The sequence below is a fragment of the Brachyistius frenatus genome, unplaced genomic scaffold (genome assembly GCF_029030835.1).
Source record: "Brachyistius frenatus isolate BFR_SWC_R1_liver_20210118 unplaced genomic scaffold, ASM2903083v1 Contig_32, whole genome shotgun sequence".
Lineage (NCBI taxonomy): Eukaryota > Metazoa > Chordata > Actinopteri > Embiotocidae > Brachyistius > Brachyistius frenatus.
In genome coordinates, this window is record NW_027210631.1 from 3,910,001 (window position 1) to 3,933,319 (window position 23,319).

The 23,319-nt window shown below is 43.3% G+C and overlaps 1 protein-coding gene across 4 annotated transcripts in view; it reads right to left on the reverse strand.

Moving 5' to 3' along the window:
• Positions 1-23,319, reverse strand: part of nav3 (neuron navigator 3) — a 212,302-nt gene that overhangs the window by 187,614 nt on the left and 1,369 nt on the right. The gene's annotated exons all lie outside the window — the stretch shown is intronic.

Here is a 23,319-nt window from a genome sequence, read left to right on the forward strand (position 1 = left end):
TGTCTGCCAGAACAAGTCGTGCTCAGACTGCAGCTCCAGAGGAAAGATCCTCAGTGACACCGCACCGCGCACGCACACACACACACACACACACACACACACTAACTACAAATGAGACCATTTTCTTGGTTTTCTTTTAGGCTTTCAAGCTTTTCCTTTTTCAGCTTCTACATAACATTCAGACTTTTATCTCTTTTCTAAAAAGTGTGGAATGAAAATGAAAATACTCGGAAACATTCATTAAACAAAAAAGTGTGTTTCACAAACCTTCTAAACAAACTCCAAATACAAACCCCGACCTTTGTACCACTAACTACGTTCTGTTGTGGAGTAACAGCAGTTTACTTTTCTTTTGACTTCCTTTCTTCCCTTCTACAAAAAAAGTGATTTATAAAGTTATCTTTCAGTCAGATTTGACTTGAAAAAGATGCTCGAAAACATTGCTCAGCGTTAGTCGTGTTTGCGTTCTTTGGGGGTGCAGACAGAGCTCTGCAGGCCAGACAAGGTCCTCCTGACAGTCAAGTTATTCCTGTCGCTTCCTGCTAGGACGGGCCTCCACTTCGCAACATCAAAGCCGAGTTGAGCTCCTGTATCGCCAGAGGAAAGTCACTGAAGCGAATCTACCAGCTCCCAGACACACATACACGCACGATAAAGTTTAGATACTGACTGATACGCTAACACACACAAACACAACTGGCTTTATGTTGCCAGCATATCTTTATTGTTCAGTGGTGTTGGTAGCAGATGAAGGCAGCGAGAGTCACGCTCCTTTTCACAGGATGATGGAGCAGCACAATCAGCAGCAGCGACCCAGAAAGTTGTACTGTGCAGTGACGTAGGAGACTCTGGGGCGGTGCAGCTTGGTTTCAGAAAAAAAAAAAAAAAAACATCACTGTGGCCATCTTTAAGTGCTTGTCTGGAATAAGGACGAATTGTTTCTCCAACTTGACAATGAAAAGTCTGATAAGCAATTAGTTTAAACATTTTGCTTTACAAAGCACTAATTTGGCCCAGATGCAGGAAATGTGTGCTGTTTGCCTTTAAAAATGCAACGTAAATGCATAAAAAGAGGTTTACACCAGTAGTTCCTCTAAAGGCAGGCACGATTGCCCAAGAAAAATTAGCATCCTTAAAGTGAGTCAACCTATAATACTAGGTTGCATTAGAAGAAAAACTAAAAGTAAGGCAGAGAAATCCGTCTCAGGGTGCAACTGCTCAGTAAAGTAATAGAAAAGAAAGAGCCAAAGTAATAAAAACTAAGCAGAGAGAAGCATAAAAGTATTTTCTTTTTCATTAGAGCGACCGGAGGAGGAAGATAGGAGAGACGAGAGTGTAATTTCACAGAAAGAAAAACATGACAACACTACATTAACCAGCAGACTTCACCAGCCACACAGTAACTTCGAACAAAATAAGCTGCTATTATCGTGATGAAATGCTGAGCTCGAGAATCCCATGAGCATGTGCAAATATCAAACCACCAAACAGCCAGATATTGAGAAGAGGGGAAAAATGAGTTTAATTATACAGTTTTATGCCTCAGCCAGACAGTTTTAGGGAGTGTTTTGTTGCCACGGTGACGCTGGCCAGAGGGAAGCTTGAGACTTTGAGAGTATCTTGCACAACTAGTTGGATTTGTCCACTAACTATCAAAGCTTAAACAATTATGACGAAATGTGCAGACAACAAAACTAGTTGCAGCATGAAAATGATCAGGGAGAAAAACAAGAGGAAAGACACATAAATCAAGCAAATATCACTGACCTGTGTTCCCATTCGCTCGTCAAGGTTATTTTTCAGTTACAGAGAATCAAACTTATCATCATTTTTTCAAACGTTCTTCCATCACACCAGTTCTGTTTCGTGGTTGAAGAATCTTTTCTTTCCCTTTATAATGATGCTGCTTTATTCAAACTTAGAGCCTATTTTTGTACTTTGAGCTATCATATCTACCAACTACAATAACACTGTACTCATGGTAGGTAACCTGGCTCCGCCCACCTGTTGCTCACAGCTTTAGTTATCACTGTGCTCATAGTCTGGAAACCCTGATAGCACGAAGGATCGCCCAGCCACTCTGAAGAGTGGACCAATCAGGGACCAGTGGAGAAGGCAAAGTTAGAGTCCAAGTTAGAGCCAACGGTAGCGACAGAGGTAGAGCTAGATGAAGCAACGAAGAACAGTTGTGGCAAAGTGGTCAAAAAGTCTGCAATGATCATTTACCAGGCCGCCGTTGCACCCAGCTCACATGGGGGGGGGGGGGGGGGGGGTCGTTGGTTTCTGGTGGTCAGTGCTGATTGGTTAAAGGCTGCTGCTCCAATAGTTAGGAGATTAACCCGAGGTCTATGCACATTCGGATGCCCAACGACTAGAATCATTCTCCAGTAGAGCGTGTTCGGACCTTATCTATTTACAAAGTGAATTTACAAGGCCACGAAGCAGCTGCTGATATCTGCTAATATGGGACAAACAGGTTTTAAAGAAGTCAAACTATACTTTACTTGAAGGTACAACTGAAAGTGGCCGGTGACTGGCTACAGCTAGCATTGCAGGTCAAAAATACTACCTGTGTGTCAGACTGTAAACTGTGATGGATATAACAGATTTGTTTGTGTAACAGTTTACGGCTCCTTTCTTTTCAGTTCCCACCAGTCTCATCATCTGACTGTGTTTCTTTCCCCATTAGACTCCATCCATTTAGCAATGTTGCAATGTTCTCATTTCTATCAACTTGGTGAATACAATGTAGCTGTTATTCACAGGAACAACGGCCAAAACTATAAACATTAGCTCCATGTTGTAATAAACCAGAAGTACCGTTTAATGGGAGCAGGTCTGTTAATGTGATATAATATAATATAATGCATGCACTCAACAGTAAAAGTATTTTCCTTGTTGAAGTTTGATTGCCTAATTTGCATGTAAAATCATACGGTATTGTGTGTGCATATTAACTTAATGCCATGCATGGGCGAGTATTGTGTTCTGCATTGCACTATAACAAGCTATTTACTCTCCATCTGTTCCTATTATCAAATGTTTGTGTGGCATTTTGTGATTTGTTCGATGTTTTTATTGAGATTTTTTTTTATTACGGGCTTTTATTAAATCATATCTGCAAACTAATGTCCCTCGTTGAGAACTGAACTGAACTGTGAAGGGGATCAGTTGTAGTCGGAGAGCCAAGTTAAAAGTTGAGTTCTCTCCATGCAAAATAACTGCTAACTGGCAATCAAAGTCCTCTCCTACATTCCCACTATAAAAACTGACCACTGAAACAATTATGACCGCATCTAAATGAGCCCCACTGCACCCTCCCTAAAAGCACAATCCATCAAGAAATGTGAGGGAGAGCTGCGGTCTGCATTTCCTCACTGCTTAATGAAATGCGTGCATACAGTCTGAAACAGATCCAACGACTCGGGGAAAAACTTGGAAAAGGCTATCAAACAGAGGTCGCTTCGCTCTGCGCAGTCTCCCCACATCAGTGACGTTTCATCACGCATGCCAAGATGTCTTCCTGAAACATTCCAATTAAAATGACACAAATCAATGCCCCTCATCTTATTCCACTACAGGCCGGTCAAAAACTCCCTCTACATTCTTGAACCGTCCGCAAAGTCACAGAACATCTGAATATGCGCCTCAGGCTTTATGATATGAGCCCCAACGTTAATCATCACGGTTGCTGTTCATTATGCTGCTATGAAACTATTTTCAAGTCTTTGAAATGCGCCTCTGGCTTTGATGGCAAAGTCCTTTGAGGTGCCACCTTTTCTAAACTAACCTGAAAACTGACCCTGAACATTTTAGTCTTTTAGGTATTCAGAATATTTGTGCGTCTTGACGATACAAACAAACATGATCTCCACCCTCATTGGCAATAAGGACGTGTGAAGAAATTCATCTCTCAACACTCTAAAGTTAAAATGGTGCTTTGAATTAAACATTAACATGCCAACGTGCTCATAAAGACAACATACTGATGTTTAGCCGGTATTACCACAGTCATCATCTTATCTTTCAGTTAGGCATTCTTACACTTGCAAAATACCACAAAACACATAGCAAAGCTTCAAAAAGTAGGAATGTGATCACTTCCGGAGGAGTTTGGTGTTAATTGAAAAGTCAGAGGATCAACAGGATACATCCTGACAAGAGCATAAATGCATGTACCAAACGTCATGGCAGTCCTTTTCATGGTATTTGGTACTCATGGTACTCAAAGGTACAAATGTCATCCTCACGACGGTGCCAGATTTGTTGAAGACTGTGACCTGCTGGTGATGACAGAGGAAAAGTCAGGAGGTCACTGAAGAAGGAGTCACCCTCTACATCCTCTACATTAACAGTTGTAGAGATACTTCAGTGGAAACCATAGTGGTGCATCGGCCGACCAGCAAAGTATATCATTAAAATTAAATAACTGCGGCATGTAGCTTCTGTTCTGATGTGTTCGGGTTGCATTTCTTCGCCATCAAGATTCGTACGTAGTGTGATGGTTCACCCTGATTTTTACAGGAGACCTCACCGTGAGAGATTCAAGTAAAATAAGAACGTCGGAATAGAGAAAATGTTGCAATTGCAGAAGCTCGAAATTTCAACTTTTGTGCTGTTAACATCACGGTGTCCACGCGCTCCCCATCTGACGCTTGTTTGAGTAGTTTCATCGGCCCCTGTGGAGGAGGAAGATGAGTTTACAGCGGTGCATTCAAAGTAACCATTTTAGGAAGCGCTGTTTTACAACTCAGCGGTGTTTTACAACTAAATTCTATCATCTCTCAACAAACATGTCAAGAGTTTTCCTCCTGAAGTCCACCCACAACCTGTCTCTGGAGTAAATGGCAGGGGGAAAAAAAGAGAAAAAGAAAAACAAGGATTTCAACAACACCTACACGTTGATCTGGTGTGTTTACAACACATGTTGAGTGGGAGGCCATGAAGCCAATCCTGAGCGGACGACCCCTTCATCTCTCTCTGATTATCCCTCGCTCAGTCTTTCAGCACGTCAACATATCTGGCACACGCTTACAGCTTCACTTCTGTGTTTAGCTGAACGAACTGAGCGCTGCTAATGCTTCATGTATCTGCCTTATTAAACTCACCATGTCTTGTCCGTGACATCAGAATGTTGGAAATTCTTAGAAAGGAGTTTCCAAGTGGGAAACTTTCTCCACCCTAACTTTCCTCAAATCTCACATCAACACTCGTAAAGGCCAAACAGCATTATTTATTACAAGTTCATAGTGCTAAAAGAAAATGTCGAGCAAGCCGATGTTCCCGGAGGTGGAGTTGGTAAAAGAGAGTCTTACGGGCGTCTATTTTTCTCCAACGTTGCAATTATGAGCGACTGGCTGAAACATTCCCAGCTTCTGTCTCAGAGTGGAAGGCAACAGGACACAAAACAGAAGCTCCTCTAAATAAGTGGAGCGCACGCAGGACGAGGGATCAGCCGCAGGCGGTCGCAGGAGGAGAGATAACATCCAGATAACATGTGCAGTGTTTACGAGGCTGTTCGCAGGGGTCCGAGGCACCCGGCAGCTGACCGGTGGAAGAAAAACCCCCATCAACTGTTGGTGCACAGAGCCGGCGACCACCTCAGAGGTTTTTTTACGATCCTCTGAGCGTTCTGCGTTCCAGACGTTCGAATAGTTCTGTGTTTTTTTGGTGTCTGGCGTGAGACATGAATTCAATAATCTTTGGTGAAAAAGATGGAGCTTTTGATTTTTTTTTTTTTTTTTGATTTACAACAAAAGTATGTTGCACCATAAAGCGCCTCTTGGGGTTTGATGTGTTTGCAGCGGGTCGTGAAAAAGATTGGACTTAAATCAAGTTTTTATTTGTCCAGCGAAGGCTGACTTAGCATGCACACAGTGCTTTACTTCATACTCACAATGTTTCACACTTTCATGTCTGGTCTTCATCAGCCGCCAACAGCAGAGGACTTTAAAGGCCCAGTGCCTTGCTTAAGGGCAGTAATGGGGACTTTCTTATAGTCAGATTTCCCCAGATTGAAACCCAAGTGCCTTCTGTGACCTCTGGACCGCCTCTTTCTCAAAGCGACTGAATGCAGGGACGAGCGGTGGAAAGTGTGTGTGTGTGTGTGATGATGGTTGTGTGGTGGAAACTGAAGGTGGAGGGGAAGGACCAGCGGAGACAGAAGGAAAGAAATCTGTGTTTTCACAGTAAAAATCTCAAAGTTTAAAAAGCAAAAGAGGAGGCTGCCAGTGAACAAAAGAGGAAAAAACGCCAACTCCTTACTGCCTCATGGGGTGAGCGTGACTTATCGATGCAGGAAAACGTGCGAACAGTCAGCTTTGCTGACGGAGCCTTCATGCGATTTTTCCAGTGAGGACAGATGGGAGGCTCGCCGCTAAAGAGAACTTACTGGGAAGCCTGTGCAGTCCTGATGCAAGAGGGGCATAATTCCACATGTCACAGAGCATCAATAAATATGTTAAAATATTTAAACAGATTTCCCCTAATTACACCCCTACTGACCTCTGGATGCGATACTGCCTCTGGGCCGACCACTTCAGGCTCGTGTTGAAACAACCGCAGATGTAATTCCTCACGTTAGGCGTCCAAGTTTGCCCGGGACGCTATTACACGGTGCACCACTTGACATGGATGGCAGTGCTCACCGGCTCAGCCGCCACTTCCAAGGCAAACATACTTCCACCCAGTGCGGCTAATGCTCCGGCCCAAAACATTAGCTGAAGTGTCTAACGCTGAGGACAGACAGAGTGCAGCCACTAAGTAAGCTGGCTGCTGTCTCAGCTCGGTGTTTCGGACTTGGCAGGTCTGAGGACAGCGGTGGAAAATGTACCCATAATTCCCTTCTAATGTTCCCCCTCCACCTCTCGATACACCGACTGTCTGCTCAAAAAATGACTCGTTTAGGCTGAAGTGTCCCTCTTTCCTCGCAGCACCTTGGCTCGGGATGGTGACAACTGCAACTAATGCTAACGCACAACAGACTAAAAGCTGTTGTAAATACTTTCCATGCTGTTTCAAGTCAAGACAAACGGAAAATGTCAGTATGAGTGCGCAGTTTTATTCAGCTGAAGCCACACCTGATATCCCTTATATCCCTGTTTTTAACACTAATCCGATGCATTTGACTAACGTCGCTAAAACACGACAAAGATGACAAAATGTCACTTCCATGCAAACCAAGTAGTGATTTTATTACTGTATCGTCCTTCACAGTAAGACTGAAAAGGACCGAAGACCAACGCTTCGGTTTGATGTCCTAACATACTGTGGTTGTAAATACAAAACACACACACATGCGCACAAACACTATCATAATGATCTGTTTTTTCCTCCCGTCACAGACTTGCGTCATACTCCCGGCGCTCCATTTGGAACCTTCACAAGATGAAAAGTCCACGTGTGCCTGCGACGCCAAGCCTTCAGCCAAATATTGAAAATGTCAACATCCTGGCAAGTGCTGATCACCTTTAATCATCATATTGTAGCCGCCCCCCCCCCCCCCCCCCCTTCACAGGCTGGAGCAGAGTAATTGTAGTGTTGGTGAGGCCTACATGGCGGTTTGCAGCTGTGATATTAATACAAAGCATGTGGTAATACCTTCTGGGCAAACTGTCACGGGTTGGCTGTCTAGATAAAGCTCCCAAATTCCCTGTGAAAGTCACTGCAAATGTTCAGGGGTCCCGTTCCTGCAAGGGGCCACCCAGGCTTGCTGCAAGGTGCTGTCTTTGACATTTTCACTGCCACATCTGTGAAAATGTCAGATATGAAATGGGATAATCTCCAAATCCCCTGGAATGTGTGTGCTCAGTCTTTTGAACAGTCACTGTGGTTCCAGTAAAGACTTTGTGGGGTTGTTTGCAGCAGTTACTGTATATAAGTGGGCTAATATACAGCAAGCTGGTCATTATATCATGACCACTGGGGTTTCAACTTGCATAGGCACAGCTTATTTTGCAATAATGACTAGCTTACTGGACATTAGCCGGCTGGTGCACAACTACTGACTTCAGATCTGAAATCAAAGTCTTCTTTATTGATGATTTTCTCACACAAAAATGTAACCTTGTGGCAAAAAATAGCTAATCTGGAGCAGCACCCACAGGCAACACTGTGAAGGAAGTGTAACCATAGCGACATCACATACATACACATTGTGTACACATTTTCACCAACCTATAGAGTTTACGGAAGAAGCAAAGTGCTGTGATCAAGTATTTTCCTGCACTGGCTTTATTAAAGTTTGATTGCATAACCTGCAGTTATAATAAAAACACACACACACACACACACACACACACACACACACACACACACACACACACACACACACACACACACACACACACTTAAACCAGTAGGCAATAAAAAGCCGTTATCAAGTTGGTGTTGAGCAAACTAAGCTGTAAAAATGTCTACATGCTGCCATGCCAAAGGCAGAGGAACCCTCCCAGAATGGGGGTGAAGTGGGCCGGTATAAAGAGTAAACAACTCCGCTGTTAAAGTGTTACAGCCCGGGCCTTCAGCGCCAAGTGCTACTCTGGAACAGAGACCTGGGAACACGAGGCTCACACACACACACACACACACACACACACACACACACACACACACACACACACACACACACACACACACACACACACACACACACACACACACACACACACACACACACACACACACACACACACACATTCCTGCCTCTCTTTCACACACTCACATGCACACAAGCTAATACATACAACAAAAGACATCCTTTAATTTCACACACATGCAAATGTACAGCACATGGACTGTATACATCTACGGTAATTGGTAGCATAGAGTATATAAAGGGAAAAGCTGCAGTCCAAGTTCCTCCCAAGATATTTTAAAAGGAAGAAAAACTGTAGCGACCACAAGGTGGAACTTCCTTGAGGGAAAGTTTTAAACTAATGTTGTGTGTTTGCTCCATGCATATTGAGACCTCACTGAAAGAGTAACGAGACAAATGGAGACGGTTTACAGCTTTACAAGCTGATGAAACCTTCTGCAGAGCAATACAAACAGTGCTGGTGCTTAATACCCATGAAGGGACCTATGATTAGATCTACAAGGAAAAACATTTCACTAGGAAATGGGGTGCCACTTGTTTCTTCTATGAATCATCTTCCATTGAGTATAACACTACATTACCATCCTCTAGTATTAATCTTTATATTCAAACTATTACTCACATCTTCAGTCTTTCCTGTGATTATAGTCAGGAAACCCTGTTTGCGTTAAACTTTAAAGAGCGGACCAATCGGGGACCTGTGGGGTGGCTAAGTGTGATGACGTTAAAGTACTCCAACAATGGTGACGGCAGAGTTTTGGCATATAACATACGGTGTATGGTGGTCAATGCCGATTGGTTAAAGTCTAACCCTAACCCTAGGCTTTCCCATCCTACCTCAACATTTCTGTTGGGGTCAGGTCAAAGCAACAGACATCCTGTAAAATTCAGCCCTGAACCTTTCTGTGGAGCCTGTCTTCCAGTTCGTCGGGAAGAATCAACCGAGTCAATCGTGATGAACACCCGCAGTTCTTTGAGGATTTCAGCAACCTTGATTTTGAGAGGGAGAGAGGAAGTGACTGCCGGGTGGGAGTGCAACCGCTCATTAAGTTATCAGTCATCGCGTAGGGGTTTGTTGGATCGGGGAGAGGACATTGCCGTATCTCTCACTCTCTCTGGTGTGTGTGCTGGGGAAACTCTGTATTGGATGGACCAGCAGACAGCTAGAGGGCCCTCTGAGACCAGCACTTCTTCCTCCTGCTCATTCAACACATATGGGATGCAGCGCAGTAATGGCAGGGAGAACTCAACAGTCAGCACAAAGGATTGACCCTCATTTACTTCAGATTTAGTTCAGGTCTGCTGGAAATATAGTCTCTCTCCTAGTGATAACCCAAACAGATACATTAACATGCATAATACCACACTTGGATAACAGTAAGTGAGAAATGTTTACATTCTAAGCTGGCGAAAGTCTGGAAGCGGGCCATGACCATACAGCATCTGCCAGCCTGCAGGGAGGATTGGCTGACAACGACATTTCATCTTTCCCACACTTCTAATACTGTCTGCCCGACGGCTTCTTCCTCTCTCCCTCTCCTCGCTGTGGTCGGACCTATTGTATAACACATACTGTATATACACTGCGGCTTGTGCCAGAGGATCCTTGCCCCCTAAATGTTGTAACTCAAGCCTCCTCTTGACTAATGGCCCCTCTCAAGTTCACAGAAATTAATATCAGCCAACCCCGATCTGACAACAGCAGGGGAAGAAGGGGGCAATATTTTCTGGTCTCCATACTTTCATAAAGTTACTCACACTGATCCAGACGCTCCTGTGCATTTCACTCTGTGTGGCTAGATGCATAGACTGATTGGCAGGGAGTGGGTACAATGTTGGTCAAAAAAGAATATGTTCCCAAGTCAGTGGATCCTTTAATATGTTTCCTGAGAAGGGTCACAACAACGTCATATGTCCCTTTTGGAAAATTGTGTTGAACTTTAATTTTGTTCGATTTTTTTGGCACATAATGCATCTATCTTGGGTATCCTCGATGTGAGACACCTGGCACACACAAAAGCCACCTCCCAATCCCATAAGATCCACCTGGCATATAGTTTTAGACCTCCACCCTCAATCCACTTCCTCTCCTTCTTCTCCTTCTGCTCTCACGCTCTTTCAAAACTTATGGCTCGACGCCAACTGGAACCTGCAGAGTAATATTTAGTTCCTTAAATCATGGCGCAAGGCAGTGTCCCTGACACAACCGCTACTATTTCTCACTCCCTTCAGGCTCACACATTTCCTTCCCACCCTCGCAATTTCCTTCCCCTGACATCCTAAACCCCCGCCCTCTAGGTATATCTTACCTTCAGCTGTTCCCTCCACAAGGCCAAAAAATCAGGAGCCAGATGCAGAGAAAGATTAAGGTTTTAAACCTGAATGAGGTGCCTGCATCTGCTTCCAATCCAGCAGCACTGAAAGTCCGTCCCACTCCTAACATCCACATCTTCTTTGAATGTATACTACATAATAAAACAAACAGTGCTGCCACTATCGGCAGTTTTGCTCTCTGTTCTCTGAGAGGTTGTCCTCCTTCTGCCCGAATGATTCCAACCCTTGTACTTCCTGGTTCCTCAAGGGTGGAATGACTTTCCCTCTCAAGTCATGGCACCACAGTCACACTACCGGGTTGTACGTGACTCATCCTTTTGGGAAATACCTTAAATTAGCCTCTCCACATGAATCATATCCTCTCGACTGACTAAATCATTTTTCTGATCTCTTTCCCTGGCTGTTATCGTGTATGCATTTTTTTTTTACAAGCACTTCCGTCTTAAATGATCATCCACTCACCATTCAAACCTAACATTGCAAGCATTAACATGGTTTGTTGACATTGTTTGTTTTTCAATGCATGAGTGCATCATTTATAATAAATGAGGCATTTGTCACTGCAGTAGAGTTGACGTTTAAGGAACTGAACACAGTAACAATGTCCCTGGTGCAAATTTTTCCCAGTAACTTTCAGTGCATGCTACAATTTCTCATCTTTCTATGTTTGACTCTTAAATGAAAGCATAAAATGGTCCCAAAAGGCTACTTAAACAAGAAAGGCTGTTGATGCAGTCAGCCAGCGGTTCCAGGTCTCCAAACCACACATTTACAGATGCAATAAAGCAATATTATGATGACAAATCTTGAACATTGTTTGGCTTTGTTGTACTTTGGATAGGCAAGACTCTGCGTATCCCTTGTAGGCATCTGCCTTGGAAAGAAGCAATACTCTTTCTCTGGTCTTTTATCTCCAAATGGGCTGACTTTGACTTTTGGTCGACCTAACTATTGGCATTGCCAGCATATGAACCTTGGTAGCTGCTACATGAAACCTCTTGTCCTCTCATGACGATTCCAGTAATGAGTCTCTTCAGTTTTAAAAGTAGGAATCTCTCCAGCCCTTCTTCATTATTAAGGGATTTTGAAGGAAAATGTTTGCTCATTTGCTCAAAGTTTCTGGACCAGTGCAAACCGACCCAAACCCTCAACCTATGATTTTCTGTGTTGACGCAATGACCTTCCAGTCTTGACACAAAGATTCCCTATTTATCGCTCTACCATGGGGGGAAGGGCAATTACCCATTCAGAAGATTATGTTGAAAGATATGAGCAACAAAATGAGTGCTATTCATCAGGAATATGAAAAAGGTTCCCTGTTTGGGAGAGGGAAAAGACCACAGATGAACAGACCGCCATTGGTCATAAGCTTTGGCATCACGACTGTCCTCATTGCAGATGCAACTCAATAAACGCATTGCTTATTTAAGTGACAACAATCGAGACCTCTGGGTTGGAAGAGGAAATGAGCAAAGTTCTAAAAAAGCCTCAGAGGATGCATCAACAAAAAAACCCAAGGTTGTTAAAAGCTCGTATGAGCTTTCAGGTGGGAGTAACAACAGCAGCCAGTAAATAAAACCAAACTCCAATGTGTGTCAGGAGACTTATCCTGTGAGAAAACGCACTCTGATCCAAACAGCAGAGCTTTGTTGACCGTGTGGGGAGGCCAGTGGAGAGAGGAAAGAGAAAGTGAAAAGGGAGGCTGGGAATCAGCTTCCCATGACGGCGTCAAGGGCTGGTAGGTCATGTTTAACACTCATTAATGGCAGAGTTAACACACTTTATGGGCAAACATAATACAGCGGAATGGCGGAGGCAGTTAGGGTGAAGTGATGTTGAGTTGGAAATAATTCTTTTATATTGGGGAGGTGCTTCATACTTTGATGGCTCACCTGCAGCCCAGCGGAAGAGGCCAGCAGAAAGGCAATAGAACAACCCTGACAGTGACGTATAGTCAGGCACTGCGGGATGGATGTGGTACATTAAGACTTAGCTTTCCAAAACACAAACCAATATTATAATGGTGTGCACCGAAAAACCATCACTCATTCATTTTCCTGACCTATTTTTTCTCGGCGGTGGTCGGTCTGTTTGTAAAACAGATTACAGTGGATTACCATAAAGTGGGATGTATAATCCTACCTATGGCTCAGTCTCTCTAGTACACTTAGACTAAATGTCTATAGAGTGTGTGAGACAACTGAAACAGGGTATCGTTTGAAAATGTTGAAAACCTGTACTGGTATTGATACCTTGATTTGAATACAGGTTCCTGAGCAATATATGTTCAGAACCGATTATATCAAATCCATTATAAGAAAAAGAAAATTGAAATACACATTATGGTACAAATCTTTAGTTTTCATGCAGTTTAAAGGGGGACAGTCCATCCCAAGTGGTGTTCTGTAGCTACAATAAGCAGGTGCTAAAATTGACCAATGTTCCCTTAACGCCTCGCATGCAATCAGTAGATGCTAGCTTTGGCTCTGCACACATGCTGCGTTCAAACGGGGTCATATTTGCCGTGTACGTGAGAAGAGTCCATATTGACGGCTCCCTCTTATGGTATTCACGTCAGAACTCAACATTTTCTAAAATCCCAGAGATCATGAGTTGTGATGTGTTTGCTGATGTTTACAGAAATGGCAGAAGCCATGGAAGTACATTTTTCTTTTGTACTTTCTTTTCATAATTTAGATAATAGCCGACATCTGAGGAAAATGTTTATCTTCCGAAAAGTCTCATCTTTTCCCTCTGTGCCTTTGCATTTCCTGCATTACATTATCCAGCTGTTAGCTTGCTAAATTGTTAGCCACAACTTCCCATGTTGTAACTATGAAGTGCATTTGAACGCAGCAACAGAGAAGCCTCACGTTACTGCAGACAGGTGTGGGGCCAAAAATGTGTTTGAAAAGAGTGAAATAAGTGGAAACCTATAAGTTGAAACTAAATGATTCTATCTAAGTCTCCAAAATAGAGACGACATATAGTAAATGCTGTGGCTCACTGATGCCGAGGAGATTTACTCCACCATAAACGGAGCAAAAGTTATGCGTTTTAAAACAAAACCTTTTTAGTGTGCATATAGGTGTCAGAATTTGGTACCAAATGACAAACCATTTGTTGATATTAGATAATAGCAAAGCAATTTTTTCAGCGCCATAAAAGTATCAAAATTCAGTCCCCAGCCTGAGACAACACACGAATACAGTGTGAACACACAAACCACATCCATAAAGAACTAGGGCCAGAGACTGAGTCCAGATTCCTCTTGCTGTGAGAGCAACATTAAAAAACTCAACCACCACTACTAAAAAACTGCTTTATAATTTATATTACTGTAAAAGACCTCATTTCATTTCATTTTTATTGACACAGGCACACAGACATAGACATAGACATGCACCCGCAAGGCTCCAGTTGCAGCATGCACTTTTACACTCCATTTACTGCTACCAAAAGGCCACGGACACATGAAATCCTGCCACGGTGCTCTACGAACCGGCCAGAGGTTAGAGGTGTCACGCACCACTGAGGCAGCCGATGACTTCATGACTGCATTATGATCCCTGTGGCTGCCTCACCTTGCATTATCTTTTCCGCAACTGTAAATCCTGAAGAGCTGTGTGCATCAGCGTATCACACCAACACTGCCAGGGTGAAACCAGAAAGGCCAACTGACAGCTTGTCTTATATCAGAAGTACAGTTTCTCAGGTTACACGATAACCATATTTCAAATTCAGACAAAGAAAAGCTCATATAATGTCAACATGGGAATTCACATAGTAAAAATTAGCGCTGAAACATGGGATTAGAGGTTTGATCCGACTGGTGCCACCCATGTCAAACGCATTTGAATAAAAGGTGCACAAAATGCCACTCACTGGGCAACGCTGCTCCAAGTGAACATACAGAAATATATGAGACACAGTAATGATTTCCATTTGGCATTTTATTGGCTCTTACATAAAGCTTCCACAGACACAAATGCAGAAAATAAGAAAAACCGACATGTCTGGATTGAAAAAAAAAAACCGGAAAAATAATGAGAACATAGATGCTGGTTGTGGGTAATGATGAGTCTAAATGTGAGGGCTAACCGCTCCAAAAAAACATGTGTGCTCGCTCTGTTAAAGCGCCCTGTAAAAGCTCGTGCCAAGGGAGGGCACTGGAAGCAAACCACCACCCATATCCCACCAGAGCGAGTTTTTCATCCAGCCGTCTGCGTCTCTTGGTTGGTTTGCGTTTTCTATTTATTTATCAAAAACACGGAGCCCTTAAACGCAACTCAAGGACGTTAGATTGATGCTCTTTTTCTGCATCTTTCTGCTTCACCGTCATACTACTGCAAACATTCACACCTGGGAGCTACAAACTGCCACCGCAGTATCTTTAAGGAGGAACAACTGGGGACAGAGTCGGCCCACATGTTTTTCTCCTGTCTGGTTTTTCCCACGTGGGGTGGCAGTCGAACATGCAAACATTTGAACATAACTGTCTTCCATTATTCTCCTGAAAGGGAAAAAAAAAAGTATTTTAAACAGAAGAACTAAACATTACTACTTTAAAGCGCACACTTTAAAGCACTTTATTATGACGTATTTGACAGTCAGAGTATTGTTACCGCAGTATATTAAGCCTGAAAGCATGTGTAAAAGTAAACTGTATAACTGTAGAGTCATGGTTACTCCCCTCTTCCCTCTAGATGTCTCGGAAGTGCCAGGAATCCTTGTATTCCTGTTGATCGTGATCTACCGCCACTGCTGTGTGAGCAATGAGTCAATACCACAGAGACCAGCGCTCGACTCAACATCAGCAATCATTCACCGTACCGTGCATGCCTGAAATACAACAACACACGGAGCGCTGGCCCTCGTTAGCATGTGTTATGGGATGTGTTAGCATGTTTGCTCCCTGTCCATGCTTGGTCGAATGTTTTTTTTCCCACCAAATATTTCCTTCTTGCAGCTGCCTGAGTCATGGTTTGACACGCTGTGGAGATACAGTGAAGATAGTGATAGAAGAAGAAGAGAAGAGAAGAGAAGAGAAGAGAAGAGAAGAGAAGAGAGAGAAGAGAAGAGAAGAGAAAGAAGAGAAGAGAAGAGAAGAGAAGAGAAGAGAAGAGAAGAGAAGAGAAGAGAAGAGAAGAGAAGAGAAGAGAAGAGAAGAGAAGAGAAGAGAAGAGAAGAGAAGAGAAGAGTGACCTCTTCATTCAACAGAGGAAAGGTTATCTGTGACAGCTGGAGAGACAGAACTGGGCCAGGTGTGTTAACTCTCTCCTGCTGCTTTTCCCATTACAAAATATCACAGAGGAAAAGACAGACAGAGAAATGAGAGAGACTGAGAGAGAAAGGTGGAGGAAAAGATGATGGGGAAAGGATAGGCGGAAAAAAAAGGACACCACACATAGAAAGGGAAGGGTTTAAAGGTCAAAGGAAAATACCAGTAAGTGAGTTGAAGAGGTTGGAATAAGAGAAAGGCTCCAGTCAGGACAGACAGAAAAAAAAAGGACTCCGAGAGGAATGCTGGGAATGGGAATGAAGCAGAAAGACAGTGACAGGAGACGGGGTGGAAAACAGAATTGCTGGGAGGATGTGAAAAGGAGGGATTGAAGGAGAATAAAAGGAAGGAAAGGAGAGTGTGCTAAAGAAAACAGAGCAGAGACAGACAGACAGCTGAAGAGAGACAAATGGAAATCTGAGGTGGAGGTAGAGGTGATCGGCCACTGCCACACACTCAAAACATCCTGTGTGTGTGTGTTTTTGTGTGGATGTGTACATCTCTCTACTCACTTACAGTAAACCTCAACCTATGGACATCATGTGTGGAGACTGAGGGTGATTAAGAAACTCTATTGTCAGACAAAACTCAGGTCATAAATGCCTGAAAATCACTTTTTGAAACATTAGTTTAGGGTCTTTGAAGAATCATTTTTGCAGGAAGTTTTCGGTAGGAAGCCGGTTAGCTTGGCTTTTGCATAAAGACTGGAAACATGAGAAAATCATGAGAGTATCCTACCAATTAAACAATGCACACCTACAAACATGTCAGCATCTTTAAATTCAAATGAATAAAGCAGTGAAGAGATACAGTGTTCTTTTACATACACTTTTCTCCCTTGTCATAACCTGATCCCAACATTACCCACAATGCAACTTGACTACAGTTGGCAGAGTTCTCCTGTAACCCAGGCAAAATCCCCAAAATTAAAAGAACAATTTGTGATTTTAGTTGTCCAGATAGTTATATTTTGAACAATTCCTTTAAGGCAACTCCCGCCTCAAGGCTCTCAACAAATTCCTATTCATTGTCTTCATATGGTATTTGATAGATTCAAATTGCTAAATCAATTTGCAATTAAAGAGGAAAAGGACGTTCAGGGCCCCTCAGGGTCTTGGGCCTCAGGACAGTTCTCCCCCTTTGTCCATATGGCTGCCCATCCCCACTTCACTATCTAATATTATTTACTATCTCATATACATCTGGTCTAATCTTGTACATTTCTGTGTGTGTTTTTATACAGTGATAAACCAGAGATTTTTCTGTTTTATCATCCTGCATTCACACTTCAACATGAGCAGCCACTTACCAGATGAATTATTTGTCGCCGCATCTGACAACAAAGTCACAACACACAAATTCCTCGAGGATGGAGGAACACTTCTGCAGTATTTAGACAACTATTCAGTGACAGTTTGTGGCAGCATGTGTTTAGAGATTGAGTCCAAGAAATGAATAGAAAGACTAACAGTATCAGATGCATGTCCTATATAAAACACATGTAGGACATTTCTGTAATGCATGCTTCTTTGTGTTCGCCTTTCTTCTTTTATGACAATAAACAACAAACAAGTGAACCGTCCCTCTCTTGGATCACTTAGCGAGCCGGTATCTTTGAACTAGCAGAGGGCCTCGGGTGAGTGTGTATGCGCAGATGTGTGTTTGTGTGCATAATGCTAGTGCCATACCAGCCTCTGCATGAGAGCAGGGTATAACTTTAGACATGCATACACTTTTTCCTGCATCCAATCAGTGCCATGATGCTTCGCACACAAAGCAGAGTAAAAAACATCTGAGAAAGCTCAAAAAGTGATGAGACAAAAACAGGCCAGGGGAGGCTGTTTGCTTTAATCTCTGCAATTTATTGAATTATATGAATTATATATTTGAGCAAGGGAGGGAATTTCTAACATCTCTTACTTTGTAGCGTCAAATGCAATTGTAGGGTAACATGAAGTCAGAATGTGAAATTGTTTCATCTTCTTTAAACAAATTAAACAATTAGAAAAGGGAGGTCCCTTTAAAAAAAACAAAAAAAAACCCAGCTTTTTTTTTTTTTTTTTTTGCTGATTCATACCTGCAGTAAACAGGAATAACACTTCAGCCTTCATGAAACTGTGCATGAATTTCCTGTAAAATGTTTCGCAATTATGAACTTGAGCTTGTTTTGCAGCGAGTCTTATTTTTCAGCCTGAACATTGTGACTGTACTTCCAGGGGAGGGTATTTTTAACCGGTGTGGCTGTACTGTAAACACCAGCCGCTCTGTGTGTTCTCACTCCAAGATTTAAACACGGCGGCCAACGGCAGACTCCCAGCGGCACGGAAGGCAATGAAATACTGTGTGCAAGACAAAAAGCACAGAGAGAGAGAGAGAGAGAGAGAGAAGGGAGAAAGCGCACTGAAAGGCATAATATTGTCTCAAATATTTCCCCAATTTCGACCCAGGGGTCATTAAGTAATCTCAACAGTGTGGGGGGAATGTTGCAGAAGTGGACTAATGTAAAAAATGTGAGTGAATCACACCAGCGGTAGTTATTCAGCTGTGCCATATGTTAATATAATCTGATTTTTTATTTTTTTCTACATTTCTACATCTAATTTGATAATCTTATGGTTCAAAATCATGTGTTAGACCAAAACTCACTGCCATGTTTCCAACTTGGATCTGAAGTAACGACCTGCGGTGCACTCCCCTGTTAATACATTATTTCTGATTGGCTGAACAGACTACAGACTTGTTGACCTTCAAATTGCAATGCTGCTGCAGCTGAAGGGACAAACTACTGCATAACAGGGTTTGTTCTTTCAGGGCTGCGTCCTGTTGTTAAGCATGTAAGTGGTTTTAACCGAGGCAATTTTAATGCCATCTCACACGGAATTTTATACTAAAGTGTAAAAAGTTGTGGTTTCTTTGTAAAAAAAAATGCATCTTAGAATCAAATAAAACCTAAAAAGCACTTGAGTCTCACCAGACCGAGTTTTAAGGAATCCCTCCCTGACCTCGTTGGCTGGAAGAAGTGCATATATAGCAGCGCTGCTCATCCCGCTCGTTAGCATTCACACCTCCCTCACAACTTCTCTTTCCAGATATGGATATCGGCACACTCGACTCGCCGTCAGACCACCCATGACTGGGACACGTTCAGACGCCCCCTACGGCCGTTCTCACCTCACCTCCCTCCCTCTGCTGGAACAAGTCGGCCCCCTCTCGCTCCCTCTGTGTCTCTCTGTTGTTTCAGCAGTGTCAGAGTCACTCGAGGGGGACGAGCGAGAGCTGAGGGAGAAAACGCTTTGACCACTGACATCCCGGACAGAACCACGAATCCAAACGTGTTCAGACCAGTGCACGGCTATTAAATCCTGAAATTGGGGCCAACCAGTGTTCAGATCACTTGTAGACAAATGATCTAATGTGCCACTAGTTTCCTTCTTTTACGTCATTCTAAATGCTGGGTCATAACACAAGCAAATACCCCAGTAATGGAGCTCATGAATATAAATGCTGATTATGACTGATTGTGAATGCAGTATTAAGTACATTTTGTTCTCATGAATATGAATATAAGAAACCGGTGGGAACAGTGTGAGTGTAAAATGCCTTTGTGCTGCAAATTAGTAATTTCCTGCAATGTTTTATATAAATCATCACATAAACTGGTGAGACATTAAAAGAAGTGCATAATGAGTGGCTTGATGGCAGTGGTTTCATTTTGTGTGCACCCTAATAAAGCCACTGGAGGGTGAAAACCTTTCAGACATGAGTAGAAAATAAAATGAAGAAGAGGAGAAAGAGAACGGTGCAAAACAGAAGAGGAGGACAAGAGAAACAGACGGCACCGGGCCCACCCAGAGGAAGAAGGAGGTTTGTTTACATTCTACTCACTCAAACTCACTGGACCCCGACATTATCCCCTGGAGCACTCCACCTCACTTTCTGACTTTTAACCCACCCGTGCTTCTGCCTGGAGGTTTATCAGGACAGAGCAGGAGATGCACCAAAGAGGAAAAATATACAACAACAGACCCTGATTATTCTGCAGCGTTCTAAGTGTATACACCCGACACACACACACACACACACACACACACACACACACACACACACACACACACACACACACACACACACAGAATCAACAGGATGTTTTTTTGTTCGTTAAGTGGGCGGTGTGTCTGGCACTCGTCTGCACTACCGGCAAACTCTTGTGTACTTTCCAGGATAACATTTCACTAACATCAGAGGTCGGCAAAAGGAGCAGCCTGTAACGGCCGCGGCTTGTGTATACAATGAGCTGTATTTCTGAGATAAAGGCACATGCACCATATTCAGTGTGACTCCGAGAGAGAGAGCGCGTCAGGTAGACTGACAGCAGGGAAGGATAACTTTAGAATAAGTTTACAGTAGGCGCTTGCGGTATTGCAAATATTCCCATTTGTGCATTTGATCTTCAGGTATCATTGCACTGGCTTGGTTATGGTTTGGGCTCTTAAACGAATGTAACTGAATTTAAATGAAGTTGTAAGTACTAAATAGAGGTGTGAACACACACACAGCTTAAGATAAATCTCTTAAGCACCCACGCAATTCTTCAAGGATGAATCAGGATGAATCCAATCAAAATGATTTCTTCTAGATTTAATAAAAGAGAGTGAAGCAATTTTCCGTTCTACCTCAAAAACAACTCTTAAATACCCACCAGATCTCTGGGCTGTGTGACCTGGACAGCTGCCAAAACTCTTGATGCACAAGATCATTTCCTATCAGTGGTAGCGACGCTGACACTTCATTAAAGCCCCGGTCGACTCACATAAACTCTTCATTCTAGCCCGTCATCCCGCAGAGCCACAGGCGGTGACTGATGTGAACTGTCAGCAGAGAGTACGACGGGAAGAGCGAGCGTCTCGCCTGGTTCTCGTCTCCGACGTGGAGGGTAAATGGGAGTCCTTGACAGCCCAAATTCAGAGGCATATTAAGACGAGGGGCCTCGGAGGAGTGCAGGTGCAGGCAAAGGCTTAAGCTACCACCTGCTCGTGTTTGTGTGAGCTCTGAAATGTTAACGTTAGCTCTGTAAGCTAACTTGGGAACTTATAGCAACACAGGGAGAACAAGTACGACACTGAGAAAGGTGATACGCTGCCACATTTGCTCATCTTGTGGCGCCATTGGGCTCTTTTAGGACATGACGTGTAGCATTGGTCGGAAGCACTGGGGGAAAATGTCTTTCGGGGTCTTACAATGTGCTGTTAGTTAAGTCGCTCATGGTGAAAAACCTTCCGGCACGACCAACTTCAGATCTGAGAGCTGCTGTACACCCATTATACAACTATTTAGATGAAACTTTAACTAGTCTGAGGAAGAAAATGAAGTCAAAAGTCGAGGCAAAACGTTTCTTTTTAGTAACAAAATTACAACATGTTCAAAAACCCATGATTTCTTCATGTATTTGCTCCGTGAAGGACAATACAGTGTGCACAGACTTGCAGACACGGCTTGAGGACACTCCTCTCGAATTAGATGTAGTCTTTTGTGTAGGAGATCCGCAAGGGATTATCTACCACACAATAAATACAGACTGAATTAATACAGCTGAGATTAGCCGCAACCGATACTGAATGGCATCCAAAATTAACCTTGTCTGGGAAGCTTAATTGTGCCCTTTACACACCATTAGACGCCCCAGTAGGGGCCGAGCTGCAACAGTTCTGCGCTCAGCCTGCCGCAGATGGAGCCTGAGTGCAGCAGTCATTCAGTAAGAAGTGACACTTCTTCTAGCCACGGCTACAGCTGTTAAATGTTAAACCTCCCAACCCAAACAGAGAAAAGAGCCTTCAGCTTCGGGCCGAGATGCAGACTGGATTTGTTCGAGAGGAGCGTGTCTGAAGATTGACTCGGACTTCCTCTTTGGCTTTCCTCAAAACAACATCGGGCCTGATGTTTTCTGAAAACACCACCAGAAAAAAAATCACATCTTCCTCTCTGCTTAGTCTTCTTCTTTTTTTTTTTTAATGCATTACGATCATTCTGCAGTAGTAGGAGTATTGACAGATACCATGAGTCTTCCTGCTTATAATCTAAGAGATCAAGCAACTTCGGTCTTCCAGTTTTATGGTTACTGGATGCTGTTCTGCATGACAGCCACAATAGAATAACAAAAAGGTAATGTGTCTTGCGTTAAATCCTCTTTTTGATCAACTTTGTACTCACCAGACAGGTGGAATTTTCCACCACAAGCAACTGAAAAAAAAGAAAAAAAGGCAAGTGGTTCGAACTTTGGGAAACACAACCCAGATTAGGATGAGTTTGACATCGGGCAAACAAGCCAACACACGCTGGCACTATTGTATATATGGAAGTGGGGGCTGCATGTGCACAAACAAGCAATGCAGTCAGGCATTGCACACACGCACCTACACTTGTTCCTGCTTGATAATGGGACCGTAAACTAAACAAGGAGTTACGACAGCGTTTACTCCACCTTCTCTACCTTTTCTTTCCCCCCTCTGAGTAAAGCTCTTAAGGGACTACACAACACAATTAGACAGACTAATTACCCCCTCCATACCATCCATTCCTTACCCACACTGACAGGCTGGGGCAGGCAAGAGATTTGTGCCTGCCGAGAAGATTCCCAAAGACGGGGACTGTGGTAAGGTGCACTGATGGCAAGTTTCAGGCAACGCTGTCCGTAAGAGGCTGAAGCACTGCAGACCACCAACAATACGATGGGCGAGGGTCAAAGCCACAGTGCACGTCATTGCATTAATGGAGTGCTGAATGAAACAAAGAAGGAACAAGTGAAACATGCAGATTTGGGAAGGGAAGGTGCGGTGAAACCTGGAGAAACCTTCACACAAGTCCACCATCAGTTTCAAACTCCAATCCAAACCAAATCTCCACCAGTCCCTTTTAATGGACAGAGCAGGGGTTTGTAAGAACCCAGTGGTGTTAACAAGCTGAAAGTCAAGCTGAATTTACCAGTTCAGCAGCAGGTTAATATTGAAGCCCCCTCCCTCTTCACAGTCACCCTGCAGGCGATTTTGGACTCAGTCACAGACACGCCAGGAGGATTTAAAGGCTGGGGAGCACTGACCCCAGCTTTGATGTC